Genomic DNA, 22,150 nt, shown 5'->3' with positions numbered 1-22,150 from the left:
CTCATGAATAAGATAGGAAAGAAATTGATAAAAAGTAGTATCTTTAGAACTGAGAAAGACAAAAGTGTACTTAAAATTTCTACTTCATGTTTCGGCATAGCTTATTCTGGTATAGACTTTGTATTTCTCAGGTGTTAGTCTTGCAAACTAGAAGAGAAATTTACAGTTTACCCAGAGAATATTCTAAATAATATTAACTATCTACATATTTATAGAAAGAAAAGTGGTATCACATGGACTTTTTCAACTCTACAAAAACTACAAACTGTTACTAGGAAATGTCTGATGGCCTAATGCTTAAATCATTTTGATATACAGATAAACAAGATCTTGAGTAGTCTAGACTTAAAACCTAAAATGTTTAACAAATGGATATTGAAAACTTGTCCAGAAATTAACATTAATTGATAAAATGAGTACACATAGCTAAAAAGTATAATTTTAAGTGTAGGAAACATTTAATTGTACCCACTTTTCATTGCTCAGAATAAACATTCCAGGTTGTGAATCTTACTTAAATTTTTGCTTAAGCATAAATACTTTGCACAATAACTACTTACAGTCTAGTTGTACTTTAAAATACATCAGTCTAGGTTACTTTACTGCTGGGATGGAATTTAATCTGTGTGTTTCCCAAAGGTCTTAATGAACAGATAATTATGTAGAATTTCTCAGGACATGAATTAAGAGTTTTATCTAATTGGCTGAAAAACTGTTTTTTCTTCTTGCTTACCTCGAAGTAATTTCTGAAAGAAATCAGAGAATGTTTAGTAAAACCCTTTTAATTGGAACACAGTATATTAGAAACTAGAGCTATCCATATACACTCAGTGTCACTGTCATCCATACACCAAACATGGTTTTATAACTTCTGTGGTCCATCGATTTTAATTGATTTATCCAAACCTTGTTTATAATAGTGCAGAGTAAGTAAGGGCCAGTATTAAGAATGAGTGAAAAAAAAATAAATAGAAGAAATCATTATGAGTACAAAGAAGCAAACTCTTTAATATATAAGGAAACAGATGCTGTATTAAACAAATTAGTGCACAATATACATTAGATTCATGTATTGGAGGGTCATATCTGTGCAGCTGTAAATCACATATTTCAAGTGGTGTCACATAATGCAGATTGTTTCTTCCTGGTTGATCTTTTTACTATTTCTACTAATTATCTCTGATAATTTCCTTTATTTTGCAAGTGTCTTTTCTAACATCACCTCTGCTATACTCAAAATCATGTTTCGAACAAACAAGAAACACACCTTATATGTGAAACCAAGAATTTATTGTTGGTCTAATTAAAAAAAAAATAATCACTGTGCAATCAAAATGCAGCAAATATTGGATACTGTTAGTCCAAGTATAGTAAATTAAGACTGACAGTCCAAATTTACCTAATTTTGATACAAACAAACACTACTAACAATGCTGCAGTTAAAATTGTAATGCAAGAAAAGTCTTTGCTCTGATGTTACACTCACCCTCTCACTAATCCTCCAAATTCTGAGGTTTATAGGTTTAGCTACATTGGGAGGAACATCAGGCTGGCATCATCCTGACCTCTTCCTCAAGAGAAGTGTAATGTTAATAAGGTTTTCTATGTTCTTTATGTGAATAGAAGCACAATGTTGATGTTGTGGATCTTTTTGGTTGATTGTGTTTTTTTAATCTTCAGAATGCATTTACTTGAGGTAATTTCTGTGCCTTTTCTAAAATTCTTTAGACTTTACCCTTTCTTCATCTTTCTGCAACTGTTTTGCATTTTAATATATATATGGTGCATGCTAGAAATATTAGATGCTTTATATTTGCCCTTTTCATAATCCTCAAAATTCTTAATTCTGTGTAACTGCCACTAATTGAGCACCACTGAGTTGTTGATGGCCCTGTAACTTCTCATATCATCCTGCATCCAGATGTTTGAAGCCTTTGCTATCATCCCATGCCTGTGCTCCTTTACTCAGCATCATTATGCTAGGGTTATAAATCGGTCATTCTACACAGCCTAACTACTTGTTTTTCTCATTTATATCAAAATTATTAACAAGAGGTGTTAGGGCACTCACTTATAGAAAGCTAAGCAAAAATTAAACAAATTATGTTTCAGCCACCTGGTCAATTGGACAGTTGTTACCAATAAGCAAGCTAAACCAAACTGCAAATAAGCCAACACAAGTTCAGAGAAAGTCTGATAAATCCAGAACTTTAGTTTACGTTAATAAAAATCCTGTCAACTGCTACTAGTAGTGACAGTACTAATCAGACTGTAGGGCTACACACTGTACTCCTTCCTTGTGCTCTCTGATAACCTCACATGCCTGATGCAGCTGCTTATGAATTAAAGTTGCATCTAGTATATAGCATTATACTTTTTGGTTTTATACCATCTGTTATGGAGATGTGGATATTGTATTTTTGCATGCCAGTTTCTAGAGCAATAATGTAATTTGTTTCAAAAAATGATCCATTATATTGGGCAGGATGCTAATTTTCATTGCTCGAGGACATACAGATATGTGTTACAGTCAGTCTAAAGTCACAATGAAGCTGTGGTACCTTAAAAGACCATTAGAATACTTTGAAACATGGCAGGTTCTTATGTTAAATAATCTGTCTTGGGACACTTCATCTGCTTCAATTCTTTAACATAACTGACCATGGTCCTTCCAAGAATAAGTACATATTCTTTTCTAACACATAAAGAAAGTTTAAGAATTGCCAGCAACCAGTAAATTGGTGATGAGAACCTAAATTAAAGTAGAATGGATGTGCATCAATGGTTTTCATTGTTAAGTAAAAATACAATTATTAGTAAGATTTGAGGACTGCTACATATTTTGTGACATTGTTTGTATCTGACACCAGTAGATGATTTTACATGAAGGTGTTGGTGCTAGTGTAGAATAATAATAGTAGGACTTAAAGGGATCTGGAAAATGATTGGTGAATCTGTAACTTTACCTAATCAGTTTTGAGAACTGTCCTACATATAAAATAATTTTGAAAGTAGAAATGCAAATCGGTATATGGATGAAGCAGTTTTGATCTGTGCTACTGAAAATAGCACATTTCTAAGGATGTGTGCAAAATCTAGTAATGTGATAGTCACATCAGTGTGATGTGCAATTACAGTCAGGAAGATGTTCCTAGTGGACAATGTGTCTGGCTTCCTCATGGTTAAAAAAAATCCTGAACACTGAATAGATTGAGAAATATTAAAAGGAAGACAGCAGTCTTGATATACCACTTCAAGTAAATCTGAAAGTTATATGGACATTGCCCTTGTATTCTTATGGCTACCCTGGCCTCAAAAGTCAGAGCATTGCTAGTCTGCAGTCACCTTACTTAATATGAACATATATTGAGATATATAATGGCAAAAGCAAAGACCTCTTTGAGAGCTGCAAAGCTTCTCAAGAAGCCGGGTGAATACTTGGAATATTAGCCTATGCCAGCTCCAGTTTGCCATTGTTATATTTATCAATATGCAATGTAGTGATTTCTATAGCATCTGCTTCTCTGCCATCTCTCGTCCTTTCTAGATTCAACTCTGTTAAGAAGAGATGCAAGGGAGATAGCCGTTCTCACACTTTTGACATTTAGATTATTCACTAGGTACTTAAACTGCTACATATATGTAGATACATATATGCTGGCTAAATATATAGATACTTATAAAATATATTTACAAAAAATAAGAGAGGGAGAAAGAGAATGTAAGAAGTGAAGGGGAAGACACCCCCACCCCAACCCACCCCCTGATGATAAAATCACAGTAGCATTAAACTCTTGAGTCCAGCTGAGATTTGCTTACCTAGTGGATATGTTTTAATTGTTGTTACTAAATCTATTCCTTCTGACCCGAGATGTCACATCACTATGTGGCTGAAGCTATGCTTGCTAAGTTATTCTGGCATTAATCACATTTATTATTTTCAGGACCACAATTCTCTTATTTATGGGCACTACCCTTGGGAATGCAGGTCACTGTTATCTAACAGCAGAATCTACAGCTGCTCTTGCTGACTTCAATTTGATTCTTACTTCCTTGACAGAGGTCATATAAAAACAATTGAAGTTAATTTTATGAGACATCTGTTATATTTGTGGTTATACTTATTCTTCAAGATTGCCCTCCAAAGTAGCAGTTGCTAAAAGAAAAATCAGGCACCTTAAGATATAAGAAAAACCAACAAATGAAAGAAAATAGCAGAAGTTCTCTGATGATTAGTTTAACATGACAAAACAGGGAATTATTTTAAATGAAGAAAGCCATAATTTGGGGGCCGAAATATATAGCAAAATGTGAAAAGCACAACTCTGAAGCATTTTATGCTTATAAATCTGGAAGAATTCACTAGCTGTTAATGGGTTGCAATATTGGAATACAGATATAGTCGAATACCTAAATGATTTATCTACAAACACAATTTTTTCTTTCCAAATTCCTATACTGCCTCAGATTATATTAGAGGTTCGTAAATTTATACCTGGAAAATATAAGAAATACAATTCAGAATATTTAGAAGAGTTTTTGTTCCCATGGATTCCAGTTAATATGGTGATTTTTCCATCACAGTAATTGCTACTAATAAAGAAATAAGAAGGAAAAAAATGTATATATTAATTATAAAGAAAATCATGCTTCTGAAGGTAAGCATCTCATACAGTGTGTTTTTTTTTTCTCCTAAAATGTAGGTATTTGTTTTGAGTTAGTAAGCCTAGAAAATATATATAGTCAATAGACATTTATCAGCCAATTTATCTAACCCTAAGTACCATCTTTATTTATGAAAATAACTCATACACCAGAATCGCCTGCTTCTGCTCAGTTCCAATGCTTAAGGTAGGAATCCCAGCCAAAATTTTGTCAATTACATCAATGTACAAAACAGCAATCTGACACTTTGATCATGGAGTTGTAGCAGTTAAGGAATAATATGGTCCTAGAAGACAGACACAGACAATTGAGTATGGTGTGGTATTGTCTGAATATAAGGATTTCCAGAATTAGTTCCATCAGTTTAAGGTTTTTTGTTTGTTTGTTTTACTTATAAGCTGTGTAAGTTTTGCTGTGTGTTTTTTTCTCTTATGCATGTTAGTCCCACTAGATGTTTCTGCTTTATATAGAGCTGCACTCCAAGATGTCTTAATGTTTCTATTTAGAAACTTCTTCCTTTCCCCTTTTCCACACCATTTTTTTCTATGTATTCTATGTATACAACTATCTATACATGGAAACGTTTTTTTATTTTCCTATGGAATGCTTCATAGGCTGAACAAAACCTGTATGGCTGTCTGAAGAAACAGTCTCCTAGGAGATATATGGATATCTTTTCTGAAGGTACTTGTAAAAATACCATTAAACTTAAGAAACATGATTTGTCATTTCCATTAAGTTTTCTCTGCTGGTAAGTAGTGCAAGATATTACCTTTTAAAATATATTTGATAATTTCAGTTTCTTCATAAACAGTCTTGTCATTTTTCCTAAAACTCCCATATGGACCAGGCCAACTGGAAAATGAGCCTATCCAGCCCTTTTTTTCAGCCTTATTTATCATGGAATCAGAATTTCCCTGCAGGTATAAAGTGCAAAGAATCTGGATTAAACCAATCTTAATTCAATGTCAGATGCCCACTATCACTCAGATTGGTTTTGCAACTCTTACTCCTTTCACACATCACTTCTTTCCTGCCTCCCAGTATTATGCCCTTGTTAATACACTAAGACCATATTAAGCTTTTATTTCTATTAAGTGTCTTTGTTTAAGTCAATACTTTCTACAACAATGCATACTTCTTTCTGATTTGAGATATGTCCATACATTGATGCAAGAGTCACTGTTGTAAACTTATACAATCATAAGTGCACTTTTCATGGCTTCTTTTTGCTAATATCCTTATGTATAAAATGACAGAAAGCACTCATATGCTGCTTAAAACTAATTCACACCTTTTAAGAAGATAGTCCAAGTATTTCAGGATATTTTAGTTACATATTTTATGGAGAAATTGATCTGCCACAGTATCCTTCTTCTGCTAATATTTCTAGTTTTTGATGCTTATGCAGTGATGTGACTGTTACCACTTCTTGCAACTTCTGAATCTTGCACGTTGTCTTGGACTCCGTTGATGGTTTTGGTTTGGTTTTATTTGACTATTACATATCACGTGCAGCTCTGTGATTATTTTCAGTAGAGTCTGTGACATCTGCCTGCATTTCTACTTATTTTTGCTACAATTTTTGATTCTTTGTGATACCCAAAGTACCAAAATATTCTCATTCTCTCATAAATTACAACCTAGACTATGTTGCATAATATTTGCCTAGCAAATAATTTCCCTTTTAGATTTTTATGGAAGATTGTTCTTACACATTTAGGTTTTTATAAAGGTTTTAATCAGTTTCCCAAAATTGAGCTATTGGTTTTTAAGGCTTGAATCAGTTGCAAAATCTATAGTTTTCTCTTTCCTGTATCTAACACTTTAAAAAAAGTTAAAAATAGAAGTTCAACATTTATTTCTTTTCATCCAGTGTAGTACTTTAAAATTATATTATGGTTTCATAACTAGTAGACTAACTGTAACCTTTCAAAACCTTAATTCCAGAGTAGTTATTCTGAACACTAGTGTGTGAGAAATAACAGGAACAGCTGAGTTTTCTTTCTAGGTAAACATTGTTTTGAGCCAGAGACCAAAGTACTTTTTGGTCTAGATCTAATTTTCCTGTTCTAGTTGTCCTTTAAATTTCTTTCCCTTTTAATACTAGCAGAACTTCAAAAGGCTCTTTGTTCCTATGGTAAATTTCCTAGATAATATTACTTCTGTTTTCACATCTTGCTCGGGCATCATTCTAAATTCTGTATTTGCAATGCAATGTTGCAAACAAGGAGTACTTTGGACTAACAGATAGGGGATTTGTCCTCCAACCACATGTTGTTTTGTTGTTTGGTTGTTGGTTTTTTTTGTTTGTTTGTTTGTTTGTTTTCAGACTTCTTTATATTATCAACACTGTTTCCAGCACAAATCCAAAAGATGGCCCCATACTAAATGCTATGAATAAAATTAATAATTATAATGAAGAGAAGAGGGAAAGAGGAATAAAATCCAAGGGAAAAACTCAAACCAAAAAGCCTCCAAGTGATGCACATTACAATTGCTCACTATCCACCAAAATATGCTCAGCCAGTCCCCAAGCAGTGATCAGCATCTAAGGGCCAACTCCTCCCAGTTTATAAACTGAGCATGACATTCTATGATATGGAATATCCCTTTGGCTAATTCAGATCAGCTGTCCTAGCTTTGCTCCCTCTTGGCTTCTTGTGCATATGCTCACAGGCAGAACATTTGAAACTTGAAAAGTTCTTGATTTAGAGTAAGCATTACTTAACCATAACTAACCTAGTATGTTATCAACATTATTCTCGTACTAATCCAAAACACGGCACTGTACCAGATACTGAGAAGAAAAGTAATTCCAGCCCAGCTGAAACCAGGACAATAAGCCACAGTCTCTTCAGGGGTATACCTGCTGCATCATAGACTTATCCGCAGCCACAGTGCCTTTGAGCTGCACTTATTCCAGTATGGCCTTATCCATGGGCCAAAATGCCTTCAGAGATACACCTGCTCCAGCACGGCCCTACACAAAGCCACAGTTAGTTCAGAAGTAAACCTGCTCCAACATGGCCTTACCGCTGGCTGCAGTCCCTCCAGGGGTGTACCTGCTCTGTTGTGGGCTTCTCCATGTCCACATGTTTTAAGGTGATGCTTTAAGCTGTACCTGTTGCAGCATGGATTTATCTACAGCCACAGATGCTTTGAGGTGTACCTTCTGCAACATGGACTTATCCTCAGGACACAATCCCATCAGAGGTATACTGCTGTGGCACAGACATAACCACTGCCACAGATGCTTCAAGATGTACCTGCTTTGGTGTGGACTTATTCGTGGCCAAAGACACTTCAGGGTGTCCTGCTCCTGAGTGGACTCATCCACAGGTCATAGCCCCTTCAACTTGAGCTCGCACTGGAGTTCCAGCCTGTCTGGTACAACAGCATGGAAAGAGCAGCATAGAAACAGCAACGATGCCCTGGCCATCTGCTAGCCCAGGTGCATCACCATTGCTGTTATCAAAATGTTCCCGGCCACAGCAGAGTAAGATGATAAGCAGTGCAGCACTACAGCAAGCAGTGAAAACAAAAAAGTAGCCACTAACAAATACTACTTATATACAGTAGGGGAAGCAAGTCCCATGGCAAGCACAGAAACCTGCCCTTTAAAAGCTAAGCATCAAAAACAGTTATAAATTGAATCTAGCGCATTCCAGTCAACCCTGTCATTATCTCAAACCTTTTGAGCTTCATGGTGGGTGCTGGAAAGGACTGTGGTGGGTTGATCCACCCCTTGTCCCATCACCACAATTAGAACAACAGAAATTCCTGACAATCATTCTATTCTCTATCAATGTTCAGTGCATGTTTTGCCCATTATCGCTCCCAGTTACTATCCTTATCTTGAATTCCTCATGTATTATGTTGGGTGCCAAAAAGGACTGTCATGTTTTAACCACAGCCAGTAACTAAGAACCACAATGATGCTTTCTCACTTCCCCCGGTGCAATAGGGAAGAGAATCAGAAGAGTAAAAGTCAGAAAAGTTGTGATTAAGATAGAGATAATAGGTATAGCAAAAGCGACACACACAAGCAAGGCAAAACAAGAAATTCATTCACTACTTCCCATCATCAGGCAGGTGTTCAGCCTCTCCAGGAAAGCAGGGCTCCATCACGTGTAACAGTTACTCAGGAAAACAAAGGCCATCACTCCAAACATTCCCCCCCTTTCTGCTTCTTCCCCCAGCTTTATATGTTGAACATGACATCATGTGGTGTGGGACATCCCTTCGGTCAGCTTAAAGTCAGCTGTCCTGGCTGTGCCCCCTCCCAGCTTCTAGTGCCCCCCAGCCTCCCCACTGGCTGGACAGCGTGAGAAGCAGAAAAGGTCTTGGCTCTGTGTCAGCCCTGCTCAAAAAAATAATGAAAAAATCTCTGTATTATCAACACTGTTTTGCTTACAAATCCAAAACATAGCCCCATACTAAATGTGAAGAAAATTAAAAAGAAAATTAACTCTGCCTCACCCAAAACCAGCACAATGGAGCTGCTCCAGGTGGAATCTATCAGCTATAGTGCACTGCTTAATTATTCAGTTACCTATTCAACACCTGTATTTCAGACAATCATAAGTTTTAGACACCACCTACACTAAGAAACATGATTTCAGTATACATTAACTGCATTTCATATCTCACTTTTATATTTATCCAGCATTACACGTGGAACAGTTCTTGTTGAAGAGTTTCCACATTCTGAAGATGCATCTGCATGTCCTACTTGTATCCACATGTCTCATTTGCCAGGAAAGTACTTTAACTACCAGGTGATTCAGTGTTCCAAATTAATTTTTTTGCATTTGTCATACAGTTAAGTTTCTATCATCCTTCTTGGGACCAAAATAAATTTAGAAATATGTGTATTGTACAAACAGATGATCATGTACAAATTAGGATTATGATTATGTTGCTAGGACTTCCTGCATGAAAAAAAAAAAAAGTTAAGTGCACTTATTTTGTATCGTCTGAAATTTAACATTACAGAATGGTACATTTCTTGGCTACTGTGACAAGGAACAGAGGACTATCTGTCCTGCATCAACCAAAGGTCCACCAGTGTGCTACAGAGTGTCTTGGGAAGGATGTAAGAAAGATGGAAGCATGAAAGATACTTCCTCTAATCATTTATGGAGATGGTATTAAAGTGAAGTTAAGTAATTACTGTATAATTACTGCTTAAAAACTCAACTAACTGTGGTTATAAGTAGATAGCCCAACTCCTTGTTTCATAAGAGTACTCAATGGGTAGATGGTGTATTCAAATATGGGTCTCATACATATCTGGGAAGAGGGAGATAGGTGTGTCTTAAATATAGGAATGTTCTGAATTTCAAAGGGGAGATTATAGTCGAAGTGTTTTCCATTCCAGTTTCATTCAGACTCCAGAATGTAAGTTCCCATAATTCACCACTGCCAGTTATGAGCATGTCTAAGAACGGTACAGTCTTTACTTATATCTTGCTTTTTGATTTTATGGTGTACGTAAATCCCTGGTCTATCATAGACTCATTATTTTCTCTGCATTTTATTATCATCTCCTCTTCCCACGACTTTCCAAATTGGTCAAGCTTCTATTATAAAGAAATGAAGAAAACTGTTATCTCTTTTCTGACATATATGAGGAACAATAATCACAGGCATTGCATGAAAAGATCATTGCTGTTCCTGCATTCAATCCAGTTTATCTCTCCTTTGTCTCACTTATAATCTGCTGCCAGTGTTTTAAAGATCTCTGTCAGGTTTCTCCAATGTGTGCTTTTTGACGTTCTCTTTTTTCCTTCATCAGCAATCTACTCTGCTTATATTCTCCCATCTGCACTTACAATTAGAGGTATTAGAAGCTTTGTTGTAACTGTCATTTGAAACAACTTCTTTGGCTCTGCTTCATCAGCTTGCGATTTCGTTTTATGTTTCAAACACATCTTGTCTCCCTTGACTGTTCTTAGTTTTTATCTCTAGCATTACTTTTCTCTTTAGAGAACTGAAAAACTGTATATTGCGTATAGGAAAAGTCATAATATTATAACATGTTACATGTACAGAAGGATTTGTAACAATTGCAGGTTTTGTTTGCTTGTTTTAATTACACACATAGCTTCAATGTGTTAAAATACAAGGTAACTAAAGAAAAACAATACGGACATTATGTCTCAATTCAGTTGCCCATGTGTTTCCTACCAAATGTAATTTGAGATTTCCTAAAGTATCCCACCTAGCTTCCAGCTGCCACTGCAAGGATGTTCCTGTCTCCCACAGTCGTATCTGCCAACTGTTTCTGAACCTTTCAGATAACCTCAGGTGTCTCAAAAATACTGTGCTTAGGCAGCTGAACTGCTTTCTAACAGCCTAGTAAGACTGAACTCAATTCCTCTGCAGATATCCTTGACTGTACCGAATAGCTCTACAATGGCAAAAATGGGAGTTAAGACCCCTACTTCATGTGAAGACCTCCAGATGTAAGCTTCTAACTAGAAGTAAATCTGGAACTGAGTCAGACCCATAACACAGTTTGTACACTTAAGAATCATTTGTGATTTTGAGAAAGGAAATTCAGGAAAATAAAAGAACTACATGAATTAGCTTTACAGCTACGAGATTGCCTTAACTCTTTTTCCATACGTAGTAATCTGGTGACTTCTCCAATACTGTTGCTATGGCCTGAATCCCAGCTGGTGCTGTGTGTCTCCTATGTTCTCATCTGTCTGACAAATATCTTAGGCTAGTGAGCTTCACATGACTTCAAGATGCCTATCTATGTTTATAAATAAATTCTGACTACCTTTAAGCATTTAGTTTAGATGTCAAAGACTGGAGATTAATCTCTTTAGGCTCATACTTAAGATGTAGAGTGATGTCCTTTAATACTAGTCTAGTTTCTGCCTGAGCAATGAGCCATTGGGACTTAGGAGAGAACTGAGGCAGAATTATCACTGAATATATATCCTGTTCAGCAGTTTCAAAACCAGAAATTTCATGTGGGTAGCAGGAAAGTTAACCTTTGCATTTTTAAATTCAGGCATTAATGACAGAAGGAGATACTTGAATGGCTAGTAAAGTGATAGAGCATAGGAAGCTAAGAACAGCCGTGGGTCAGACTACGGGAATTTCTATTGTTAAGTCTTTACCTAAAATACAAAATGGACAACAATTAAAGGATTATAGTGACTTTAATTTTCCTTTAGTGGAATAAATAAACATTTTACGTGTTTCTTTTTAATACATAGCTATATAATATTTCAGGTCTGGAATTGTTTATTTTCTGCAGAAAACTTATTATAAGTCCAAAATGGGTATGTCTTAGAGACAGCTCACATTTTAATACATAGATAACTTTTTAGGAACAAATACTGCACTTTACTTATATTAGAAATAGTATCTTTATTGATTTGAACAGGAATATTTGTAGATAAACGTATATATTTGGTTTGTTTCACACTTTGATCTCATATTGGTACTAATTTTCATTTACAGTCTCTCTCAGTTTCACTGAGAAGCTTTTTCCTTTTATACTTTCCTCATTCCCAAGCTTACTGTACTTTCTAGAACCCACTCATTAATAGGTTTCATTTTGTTAAGGCCTTTCTTTCCAAACTGTCTACTTTTGATGTCTTTTTTTTTTCTTTTTTTTTCATTAGTTCATACTATCCTTTTGCTCTTCACTGATATATCTATCACAAATGTTGACATTACATATAAAGAGAACACTTTAAGCTTCCTTTGTAACTATTAGAGAAAAACAGGGTGCATCTACGTCTAATATTAGCCAACTTTTATATAGGTGAGATGTACTAATTTAAAGTACTAATTTCTCTGCAAGTACAGTTTTTTTTAATTATTTTTTTTTAATTTTCTAGTTGCTACAGGTCTTTTCTTTGTAATTGAACCCTGTGATAAACAGAAAAAATAATACTGTGTTCAAACTCATATTTTCTTTCATGTCCATTTGTTCATCAAGAGAAAAGATAATAAGATCTGGCTACAGAAGGAGGGCTTTGCAACCCTAGGACTTTAAGAGGCTTCTTTGAGATATTAGGCATGCACTGAGCTGAGAGGAGACAAAACCTTCTTCATACAACATTTGTAAATTCGGGTACGTTTTGTTGTGTGTGGACCTCAACTTTGTTTCATAAAATACTGTAATTTCTTCCTTAGGAAAAGTGTCAGATATGTATATTTAAAGTATTACCCTGCTTTGAGCTTTGAAAACATATTTTACATTCAAGGACATATACGCAGCTTCTGAAGCAACACATTCTTATGCTACAGCTAATTGATATTAAATATTTTACACGTTCACTCCTAATTCCTTAATCAGTTTTTTTTTTTATTCCCTCTTTAAGTAAACTGTACATTTAGCAGTAAACAGAGTAGAAAATATGGTACTGATGCAAAAGCTGTTGCTAATGACATCATTTGCTCTCAGTCTCATTATTTTGTGAATAATAATAACAGCTAATTTAAACTTAATGCACAGGCAATTTCTTAGAAAATCCATACTAACAGCTTCAGAAAGACAATGATGCCAAGGCTGAATTAAGAAAGTGAAGCATAATTTAGCAGATTTTCAACCCACTGAGAAGATAAAAATTCTTTCATAAGATGCTGCAGTGCCACAAATGAAAAATCATTCATTATTCACCAAACATACAAACACTTGAAGGACTCACTGTAATCCTAAATCTTGTTCTATTAAAAGTACTTATGCATGGATATCTACATTAGTAAACCAGTGGGTTTTTGTGTACTTGAAATTGCAACAGTTATGTAAAATCTATACTTGTATAAAGCCATCATGTGTCACATAACTTAAAATAACAAAAAAAAAAAAAAAAAAAAAAAAGAAAATCAGGAAGCTTGCAGACTATATTGAAAACAGAAATCAATAATGAAATGATCATACATTACTCTGATTTTTTTATAGAAAATAAAATAGCATTTTAAATTTTGCTTTGTGATATTTTTATTTCTCATTGTTTCAATAGTGAGTTCTTAGGATTAACTGTTGGACTTTCGAATCTTGCCTTCATTAATATGATAAAAATGAAGAGCAGTGTTGTTGAACTCAGTAAAACTAGAATTTCAAAACAAGGTTAATTGAGAAGTGTATCTAGTAAATCAATACAAGAAACCATTTTTTTTCATCAGCTTTTTCTGATAAGTTTATCTAGAAAAAGTATCAATATGAAAACAATATCTAAATATTCTGTCCCCTTTTGTTTGCAGTTATCCATGGCTGCAAAAGAAATAGATGGTGTTAAAATTAGCTCTTGTTTTGCTAATGAAGAGCACGGTGAACCTGGCCAGAAAGCAAGGACTTAGTAGCTAGAATGAAGTAAATTATTTACTATGAGAGTGCTGAGACACTGGAAAAAAAAAAAGCCCAGAGGAGTTGTGGATACCCCATCACTGGAAACGTTCAGGACCAGGCTGGACCAGACTTTTAGAACCTAACTTATTGGAAGATGTCCCTGCTCACAGCACAGGCATAGAAACTAGGTGACCTTTAGAAGTCCCTTTCAACCCAAACCATGCTATGATTATTTTATGGTTCTACTGAAGTTATTTGTTGTTTGGAAAAAAAGCCACATTTCTGGTTCTGGTGTTTCCTGATAAAGGTGTGCATCTACCTTCAGCTTCACCTCTTAATTGATTAGGCAATGCCAGGTTGTTATTCAACAACTGTAAGGCAGCGCCAGTTTAGCTGTTGCTGTGGACTGACAATGAATGTGGCAAGCAGGATGAGCAAATGAAGCTTTGGCAGTAAACACATGAGAACTCATGGAAGAGATCCTAGGGGAGCTGCTCAGATAGCATGGGACTAGTAGAGACAGTACAACCAAAGAAATTACTTGCAGTAGAATACAGTTCCTAGCACCAGCTGGGCAGGATACCTCTGCAAATTAGAGATCTCCACCCAAATGAGGATGGTCAGGGAGGACTTGATCTGTACAGGTCTCCGACTGAAGGAAATGTCTCCTACTTCTCTTTTTGCCTGGGGTTACCAGCTCCCAAACAGAAACAGACAACTTCCAGAAGTGAACAGACGGAGTAAGGAATAGAGAACAAATTATCATGAAGAAAATTAGATACTTTAGGGAAAAAAAATAATCACTGAGGATCATAAAACACTGGGGGGAAAAAATTACTAGAGTGGCTATAGAATCTCCATTCTTGGAAAAATTCAAAACTCAGCTGGACAAAGTCAGGAACAATCTTATCTACCTTCAGAGCTGGTCCTACCAAAACAGGAGTTGAACCAAGTGACCTTCAGAATTCCCCTCAAAACTTAAGTGATGCTACAATTCTGGGATGATGGATGGTGTTGTTACAGGACACTTCTCCTTCAGAATCATATAAGGACCTCATAAACATTTTAATTTTTTTAATTTCAGATTTCAGCTAAAAGTCTATGTCTCAATCCTAATCAGCCAGTTCTGCTATTTTTCAGTTTACTCTGATTGTTGTTAATTATATTACATATGCCAGTGAAATAACCATGAGCAATTAGACGCATTCCCATAAATCATAACAGACTGAATAGCAATATTCTATCTCATAAGAAACCCCTTCAGCTCTTACATCTGAGACTCGTGATTATTGAACTGAAGACCAGCAACCATGTATATACATCTCAAGGGCCTAAACCAGAAAAAGACCAGAATAAGAATGATATAGCAGTAGAACTATGGCTTAGAAGGATCTTTTCTGGAAGAAAAGAAAAGAGAATGCAGGTTGTCTTGACCTCCAATTTGTAAGTTACATCCTAATTTTCTTTCATGACCAAAACTACAGTGTGAAATAGGTAGAAAAGAATTATATTTGGTCTAAAATCAGCAGCTGAATGTAAACTGAAAGCCAGTAAAACATAACCAATTTCAGTTCTTGACTTTTTTCTTTAAAAAATTTCCACAAGCTGTCATTTCCACTATTCTACTAAGTAAAAGTTCCAAAATAAAGCTTTAAAAATAATACAACAGCAAATTAAAAATATGTTGATAGCTGCCTCTGAAGGAAGTCTGTATTGTTTCCTTTCTAGCCAATGATGACTGGAAGTATTTCTGATCAATTCACACTTCAGGAAATCTATTGATCAAGTACTACTACTACTACTACTGCTGCTACTACTACTACTCATCCCCCTGACATTACACTGTCATGTTTCTCCTAAAAGCACTTCTTAATACAGGAAACAGTTTCCAGTTATTAGGATAGACTCTTTTTTTCTTTGATGTCTAGGAAACTGCCTCTAGCAGAGGGAAATCTCAGCTCTTGTTCAGCATTCTTGACTTCTAGTTGCTTCTGGGTTATTTCTGATCATATGATTGTGGTCTGAGAACTATGAATAATATAATGCTTAATATACGAAATTTATAATAGTATCCCAGAGTTTGGCATTTGCAGATGTGATAGGACATCTCTGGGTTCAAAACACTGTTACAGAGGCAATGTGGATTATTAGACTATTAAATCATTAACTAGACAAAAAATTAACTCTAGGTTCCATGTGTATGGTGTACTCTGTTTTGCCATAAGATTGGTGAGTGGAACAATATGAGTGTCAAGAAGTTGAAGCTCCAAATTTTGTTCCTCACAAAGCAGATGAACTTTCATAGAAAATTGTTTAATTGATAAAATATATAGACCTGAGTTAGAAGGCATTCAGATCTGTGCCTTATTTCTAGGTCACATAAGTACATAAATAATTACGTAATTTTCTTTCTGGAGGAAAAAGGAAAAAAACCCACTAAACGACCCCAGATTTATCTGCTTTTAATGCATTCATAGTATATGCCCTTTGTCTTCCTGCTACATAAATGTTGAATTATTTAATGAACATTATTAAGTTTGATATGCTTGCAACCTTTTTTTTTAAGTTTAATAGTAAGGAAATGATGAATACTAACAATCATGTGGATGAGGAAAGAGTAACATTTGAACTCAAATGTTCTAATAATATTACTTTGAAAACTGGGATTAGATTTGTTTTCACAGCTTTGCAAATGTAAGTATTTGTAACTAATATGTTATTCCTAATGACATTATATGAAATAATCATTGGTTTATGATACAATATTTAAAACCTAAATTACGGGTAGTAAGTGGTTGTAGTATCATTGTAATTAAATTGGAAATAACCTGTGGTATTCTAATGAACTCTGGTAGATCTATCATTATTTTGTCACATTCGTAATTATCCAATTAAAACCACAAGCACTGTAATTATTATTCTTATTATTGTTTTGTTGTTGTTATCATCATAATCACCATCATCATCATCGTCATTGCTTTATAATTATCATTATTATTATATTTTATCTTTTAGATACTGTTATTTCAGTGGAGATTACTCACAAATGTCTCAAAAAATCCCACAATAAATTGTATTCAATCTATGTACTGTGGCACCTAAACAGATTTTTGAGAAACTGGATATCAGCGATACTGAGTTCTGATCTGGTTTCCTTGTATTGCACATATATTTGTCATTAAAAACTCATTATACAAAATGCATGCTTAATAATAGCAACTGTGGTAAGAATCACATCCTACCCTATTTCTCACAGTAACAAACTCAATGGTGTAATAGAAAATCAGATCACAGTGTGTTTTTCCTCTGTGATCTTAGATTCATTTTTGCACAGGAGGTAATTTTCAGTAAGTGAGAAGGAGAGCACTTAGACTGTGACTCAAAGCGTGACATGAGATGATGACTAGTATATTGCTCTGGAACATTTGCATAACAAGTTTAAACCTTGTATGTCTATGTATGGGATAAGACAAATTATATTTCTTGAAGAAGTGGAATAAACGTTTGGAAATCATGTAAAGAACAGCTTTGCATGAGCTGCCTCCAAGTGCATCAGGTGGTGAAGAGCTTAAACTTGGTGGGCTACAGTTTTGTCAGAGCATACTGTCCAACATTTCTTACAAACTCTCTGTAGGTGGCACCCTGAGCAGAACACGGGAACAGGAAATCATTCTTCTAAGTCACCTGGAAATCTGTAAAGTGAGATATCTGCTTTGTTTAATTGTTCTACCATGTTTCAAATATCTTAGGGACTCTCAGCATAAGCACGTGAATCACTATAAGAAAACAGGATGGAAAAAAAATAAGATTGAGACAACAACATGAAGGAGAACACCAACACATATAGTATAATATGTAATATGATAGACAAACAATACACGTACTTCTTAATACTGACACATAAAATAGCTCTGCAGCTCATGTTGTCATGGAATATGATGGTAACACAGCTTTAAAGCAACCATGACAGCATCTCTACAGGGACTGTGGTGAAGTATACTAAGAACATGCCTATTGCCTTTGTTGTAACTGATAGTAGGAAGATATCTTTTAGTGCCTCTATACACCCAAATACTTTTTTAAAAACTGTGTCTATACACCTTTATTTGTGAATGATAATGACGGCATATTGCTGTTGGGGTGTGTAAGTGTTTACAGGAACAGTACTGGTGCTATCAACAAAGCCATTGGTAGGAAAAAATGCCAGCTACAGCATTATAGAAAAATAGACATATTCTATAGGTCTGGGGTTTGGATATTTTTTTGTTTCCCATTGGTTTTCAACTGGAGACAGAGTTAGGAACTATTACATAAACGACTTCATACTTCACAAATAATATAATCATCTGAAAAAGTTATTTAATAATTCTGGAGAGTGATGGCAGTAATCTATTATGATTCCATTAAAATTCTGAGCACTTCATTTATGTTTATAAAACCTCCCTGTATATTAATCCCTATCTGATTCGTATATGCAGAGTACTTAGCCTAAGTTATCAAGAGTTTTCATATAAACTATTTAGAAATCTGAGCAGTTTGTTATAAACCCAACTTGCTTTTCAATTGTTCATTAACACATTTTTTTCCCTTATTTAAAGTAGTCTCTGAAACCCCATCACCACCTGTAATAATGGGGAAAATTCTAAAGAAGAACATAATTTGTGTATGTCAATATAGTATTTATTTTTCACAAGAATTTATCAATGAAAAATATTGTCAAAACTTAAAGAGCAAATTAAATAAAATTTTTAAAGAGAGAGTGCCACCTTTAAGGAGCAAATTATAACTTTTAAATTAAACAGAAGTTTTAGGCTACATTAGGTTAAAATGAGCTGGTTTAGCTAAATATTCAAAGATCGTGATTTTATAGATCTGTACATGTCTGGTAGACCTAGCATATAATCAAACGAATAGAGGTAGACTTCTGGTATTCACATACGGAATTACATATTGATGTTAGGCTATTTCTTCCATGTGTGTGAGTGTAGGAATGTTATCACCATAGTTAAGGACTAGGAAAAGGACTAAGAAACAAGTTACTTGGTTCTTACATACTTAACTACCTTTAAAAGTGTATTTGAAAAAATGTAGCGATTTTAATGCATGTATCTCTGAGAAAACACCTTCGCTCTACTGTTTTCATAAACATCACAGGTTTTTTTATTATTTTTTTACCATATACTTTATTAATAGAAATGATACAGAGGAAAATTGTTAACCTTAAATCAGTAAAATAGAGTAATTATTAAATCCAAGATATGAATACTTAGAAGAGAGATGCCAAGATATATCATTGTGTAGATGTTTGACCCTACAGAGGAATCCTTGATCTGAACTGAATGTATAGGCTTAACAAAGTGAATAGGATTTTATATTCAATGCAGAGGAAGAGTTACATACTTCAAGAAGAAGCAGATTCACTTCATTGTACTCTTTATTTTCAGAGTATTATTCTGAGGAAAGTACTGTGCTAATAAAGCTACCAGGTACCTGACTAGATTAGATCATGTCTGACCAAGATGGGATAGCTGAGTGAAGGTGTCCATGTGTCCTTTGAAATGCTATCCAAAACATTTACAAATCATAAAACACATCTGTCTATCCTGTGACTAGTTCATACTAACATAAGGAAAAACATCAAGGATGATTCCTAAGGATAAGGAATTTACAGGACAGGAAAGAGAGTATTTCTTACTGGACCAGAAAGAGAAGGAGGGGTTTTAAGTGAATGAGGATAGATGCTTATTCCTACTTATCCCAGAGAATGTTAGTTTAATATGCCAGGTATATATATGGGAAGATCTATGTCATGCTTCAACCGCAGCCAGCAACTAAGTACCACAAAACCTCTTGCTTACTCCTTCCCCCAATGGCAAGGGGAGAAGAACTGGACAAAAAAGAGTAGAACCTGTGCATTGATATAGGAACAGTTTAATAATGGAAATAAAATACAATATACTACTACTAATAATAATAATTTTAATGGGAAGGGGGATTTAAACACACACACACACACAGACACACACACACACACACACACACACAGACACACACACACACAGACACACACAGACACACACAGACACACACACACACACACACAGACACACACACACACAGACACACACAGACACACAGACACACACACACACACACACACACACACCCAAAACAAGCTACAAACACGAAATAAAAAAAAAACAAACCAAACCAAGTGATGCACAATGCAATTGCCCAGCACCCAGTGATCAATGCTCATCCAGTCCCTGAGCAGCAATCCCCCCATCCCTGGCTAATTCCCAGTTTATATACTGAGCATGATGTTGTATGGTATGGAATATCCCTTTGGCCAGTTTGGGTCAGCTGTCTTGGCTGTGTCCCGTCACAATTTCTTGTGCCTCTCCAGCCTTCTTGCTGGCAGCGCATGAGAAGCTGAAAAGTCCTTGACTTGGCATAAACACTACTTAGCAACAACTAAAACCATCAGTATGTTATCAACATTATTTTCATACTAAATACAAAACACAGCACTGTACCAGCTACTAGAAAGAAAATTAACTCTGTCTTAGCCAAAACTTAGCAGGAGGTGACTGCAAATCAGGATTTCTTTACACCAGGTAATTCCCTAACAATTAGACTCTAGAATAATATACTCTTCCTGTTTCTTTTTGAGCCTTATAAAACTTCTGTGCAATGCCACAGTAAAATGCCTCAGTGGGCAGTATCCAAAATATGTGGAAGTACTCCCAGTTCCTGTGAAATGCCTCCAGTCTGGAGCATTAAACCTCCATGACAGAGGAAAGAAATTAATGCCCACTTTCTGTTTGCTCAGTGAGCTCTGATCACCACATCTGCCATATATACATAAAAATAGATGTATCTTTTAAGTTACAGCCTTCTCTGTATTTCACAGGGATCTTGATAAGACCCCTCACAGGGCTTTTGTAGAAGTGTGATTGCTTAATTGATCTGAATATAGTTTAGCATGAAGATTCTTAAGCCTGTTAAAACTGCACAAACGTCAAATAAGAATAATCAGACAGCTGTTGGACAGGGAAACAGAGAACTGAAGTTTGAGATACACAAATAAAGGTCGCTTAAGTTCCACTTCAAGTATTGCTGTTGTCACCGGATCCTGCCCTAAGGCACATTGTTACCTATTGCCTGATATCAAAGTTATGTTCGTATTGCTGCAATTCTACATTCCATTTGCTTTAACTTCTTTAAATGTGCTAAAACCACTTCAGGGAGGGAAGTAAAATAATGCATATGAAATCAATTGGCACAACACATGGAAATGATGACACATTCCTTAGAGGGGCTGAAGGTTAAAAGCTGTATTAAACTTTTCTTCTTTTCTCTTGTTGTGGCAACAGCAGGGAAGGAAGGCAGTGCCAACTGGATCAGAATCAATAACAACATCTGTTGCTGAGCTAGCCAGAATCTTTCATAGATTATTATTTTTTATTATTCAAAAAGATGAACAGACATTTATCCTGTAAGTTGAGGGAGAATCAAAGTATTCTCAGAACTCTGATATAATATCATAATTATGACTGACAATTAATTCTTTCTCTATGATAGATAAAACCTTATTTAAATAAAACAAAAGAAGAAAATATATTTTTATTTATGATAATAATATGGAAGAAGACCCTTCTTACCCATACCTCTGGGTAAAAACTCCTCTGGATTCCAGTTTGTGTCCCCTGTGCTGGTTTTGGCTGGGATAGAATTAATTTTTTTCATATCAGCCCCTATGGTGCTATGTTCTGGATTTGTGAGCAAAACAGTGTTGATAACACACCAGTGGTTTAGCTATTGCTGAGCAGGGCTGACACAGAGCCAAGGCCTTTTCTGCTTCTCACACTCTCCCACCAGCGAGTTGGCTGGGGGTGCACGAGAAGCTGGGAGGGGTCACAGCTGGGACAGCTGACCTGAGATGACCAAAGGGATATCCCACACCATATGATGTCATGCTCAGCATACAAAGCTGGGGGAAGAAGAAGGAAGAGGAGATATTCAGACTGATGGCCTTTGTCTTCCCAAGTAACCATTATGTGTGATGAGGCGCGGCTTTCCTGGGGATGGCTGAACACCTGCCTGCCCATGGGAAGCAGTGAATGAATTCCTTGCTTTGCTTTGCTTGTGTGTCTGGCTTTT

Source organism: Falco naumanni, chromosome 2 (assembly GCF_017639655.2).
Source record: "Falco naumanni isolate bFalNau1 chromosome 2, bFalNau1.pat, whole genome shotgun sequence".
NCBI lineage: Eukaryota > Metazoa > Chordata > Aves > Falconiformes > Falconidae > Falco > Falco naumanni.
The sequence above is the reverse complement of the archived record's forward strand: the minus strand, read 5'-3'. Positions refer to the sequence as shown.